Raw genomic sequence first — 3,623 nt, forward strand, 5'->3', positions numbered from 1 at the left:
TTCGCTCACTGTGGAAGACTTCTTATCGTGATTCACATAGCTGACCAGAAGATCTTGAAGTTACTGGGTAACTGGGGACGCTATTTCGAAGAAAAACCGAACAATTTTTATTCATTTATAAAGAAAGAAATCGTAAGCGAGAAAAAAGTACTCACAGGTCTACAATTTTTGAATAATGGGGTTTTCAATAAAATTTATATTAGAAAAAGTTTCAATGATTATTTTCTATTTTCTCCTTGTTTCCTATATTCTCTTGCTTTTCTTTAGTCTCTAATATGAAAATATGAAAAAAATTATTTGAATAAAACATAATTTTTTTACTTACTGCTTTTGGGCACTTTTCCTATTGGAAGGTGACTTGGGCCTCCCTCATTAGGCACAATTACATACTTTTAATAAAGATTATTTAATAAATTATTCGGAAGTCTTCTACTGGTCAATTGGAATTTCATTAGTTAGTTTTTATTTAATAAATTCTTCGAAAGTCTTTTAGTGGTCAATTGGATTTTGATTAGTTTTTTTATTCTTTACTTACATCTTGATCAGATCTAACTTATTCAAAAGTTCCTAACACCTTCTTGAAATGGTCACAATTATTTCGGTACTGTCACATCTAATATTCACTGACTTATTAATGTATTCTTATTATTGAGACGACTCCATTTCGTCTGTTTTATTTTTGTGCATAAGTTTTCTGCATATAAAAATTTGCGGTTGTAATTAAAAGTTAAGGAAAATCACCTGAAAGAAATTATTCTTACGATTTCTAACTGGAATGTTTATAAATTCTGTAGTTAATAATTTAGAATTTTGAAGAATTGTCTCGAAAATAAAACCGAAAGTTAGACCCAGAAGTGAGAAACTCACTCCTGTAAGTTTTATTTTTAAATGAAATGTTTATTATATATTTGACATATAACATATAAAAGTGTTTTTAATTTCTCAAAGTTGACTTGATTTGAAATGTTATTTATTGGATGAAACTGAATTTTGTGGATTTCGAATACAATAATTATTCAGTTATTCAGAATTATTCAGAATTATTCAGAATTTTTTATTTATTCCAAGAGAACTTTCTGGTTCGTAGTGCGAAAAGTCATGGATTTAACTATTCTGGATGACTGAAGCGTGTTTGAAATGTTCAACATGGTGTATGACTATTGTGATATAATCAGCGTTATTATTTTACTAAAATCTTGTGATATATCTGAAGAAAAAGAAATTGATATCAACTTTCATATAACATAAATTAATATAAAAATTACATATATATTTTTATAAGTTTAAACAAATTACCGAATAAACACAACTTTGGAGGAAAAACCGAACGCTTCTTCTATTCTTATTAGAAGTACTCAATTTGTATTTAAGTTGAATTTATATAAACGTTAAAATTCCTTAGAATCCCACAGGCAAATATTAACTTTAGTTAAAGTTGCCTCTAACTAAAGTTGTGAGTTTTATTAAATCAACGAGATCTATTTCTTAATTGTCCAACCTGCTGATCTCGCTGCAATAATAGCTGTTGACGTGATTTTATAACACCTCCAGTGTGTTGGATGGTGCAATTGATTCTAACATCTTGATAATTCCTTCGAATTTCTAACTTAATCAAAATTAATCACAATTTCTTTATCGCACAATTGATAATTAATTTAAAGCTATGAAATACGAATCCATTACTTCATATTTGTGGGAAAACAACAAGCCCAGGGAAGAGATAATGTGTAAATCCAGGAGTAGTGCTCTCAAACGACCACGAATTCAACAATCGGAATAATTGTTATAAACTATTGAGAGATGTTGTAAGTGAAAAGGTTCAGGAAAACGGTTTATAAGTTTAAACTAGAATAAAACATAAAGTAATTTAAATTTTTGTTCAGACTACGAAGGATGGTATTGGTTTGCTTAATTTCTATTCAATCATAATGCTTGTCTAAAAGTAGGCAGCGTCGTTTGCGGCTTGCACAATGGCAGAAAACAAAGGTCAGCTCCTCAGCTCGAGGGTAGGATATGCTGATTTTTGGTTTTCATTTAATAAAAGTTGCAATAATATCGAGAGCAATTTAAATTCTTGACTTTTTTGCGAATTATGCAAAAATTATTGAATAACAATTAAACTGAGGTAATTGGCATCCAGCATAGGTAAGACTCTTAGAAGTTTTGTTTAAAAGACAGTAAGCAGTAATCTACAAAGAAGTTCAGTAGAGCAGCTGAGCTCTGTAGAGCTGTTGGGCTCTGTAGAGCAGTTGGGCTCAGTAGCGCTGTTGGTCTGTTCTCGAGTTGGTTTATAGTTATTAATTCAACTCGCGATAATATAAATTTTAAATTGCACTTGTTAAAAAGAAAAGAGATTGTAAATAATACAAATATATGAGAGAATATTTGAATGACTTAAAAAAAATAACATAAACGTATATTGAAAATTTGATCAAGTTTTTAAAAATATTTGAAGGGCTTAAAAATAGCACAAGTGTATATGAAGAATTGATTAAGTGAATAATGTAAAGCAATAGATATATATAAAAATATTTGAATTACTTTTAATTAATGTCTACACAAAACTTATCCAACTTTTCTGAAATTGTTACTGTTATGCAATGGAAACGAATCAGCTGTTTAGCATATTATATGTGTTCCAAAAAATAAAAAAACACATTGATTGTCATTATCGTCAGCTTGTCTTTGGACCACGCAAGTAGCCAGTCCTTTCTTTTAAAAGTACTGACTAATTTAACAACATAAATAAATAAGCAAAAATACAAAGAACAACTGTGTTTTTTTATTTTAATACATTTGGGAAACACAATAGAGAAAAGAAAAACAATATCTTCAGACTATAATTACATATCATTGGATCGATTGAATGGGGATCGATTGAATCAAGAAAACACTATCACTTTTGTCAAGAAAAGAAATTTTATTTTTGCAGGATAATGCACCTGCTTACATGTCAATAAAAAGCATGGCAAAATTAAATGAATTACGGCACGAATTGCTTCCTCACCCACCGTATTCTGCAGATTTGACCCCCAGTGACTATTATCTGTTTCCAAACTTCAGAAAATATTTTCAGAGGAAAAGATTTGCATCAAATGATGAAATGGGACGGAAACTGAAGAATATTTTGAAGCAATTGATAAATTGTATTATTCAGAAGATATCCAAATGTTGAAAGATCGTTGGACTCAGTGTGTCGACTCAAAATGCGTCTAAAAAGAAGCATAAAATATAGTTTTCCAAAAAAAGTGAGTTTTTATTACTTAGGTCGGATATTTATCAATTCACGTTGTATAGTTGTGGTATATAACAGGTTCAATACATGATAAATATCTTTAGTGATGCAAATCTATATGAGTTTATTAGTAAAGATCCATCTTTGTCCGTTAAAACAAAATGTAATAAAATTGTTATATCTCCCAAGGCGTATGAACACATAAAGTAAGAATAGTCTGAATAATCTGCAAGATTATCAGTTCTGAAACCTATGATTTGTCTTCTTACATTTACACAACTTTTTGCAAAACTTGTTTTCCATTTTAACGTGATGCTAAACGCTCGTTGGAGGTTGCGGAAGATTTAGAAATAATTAATATTCCGAAAGGATGTGTTTTATTTCCTAC

The 3,623-nt window shown here is 29.6% G+C and overlaps 1 long non-coding RNA gene across 1 annotated transcript; it reads right to left on the reverse strand.

The window, feature by feature from the left end:
• On the reverse strand, positions 1 to 882 carry LOC119661837. Its single transcript, XR_005250620.1, has 4 exons — positions 762 to 882; positions 326 to 694; positions 156 to 270; positions 1 to 80 (listed from the first exon to the last, which is right to left on the reverse strand). It is a non-coding gene; the product is annotated as an uncharacterized LOC119661837 (long non-coding RNA).
• Between the last annotated feature and the right edge of the window lie 2,741 nt (positions 883 to 3,623).

The sequence above is a fragment of the Teleopsis dalmanni genome, chromosome X (assembly GCF_002237135.1).
Source record: "Teleopsis dalmanni isolate 2A chromosome X, ASM223713v2, whole genome shotgun sequence".
Lineage (NCBI taxonomy): Eukaryota > Metazoa > Arthropoda > Insecta > Diptera > Diopsidae > Teleopsis > Teleopsis dalmanni.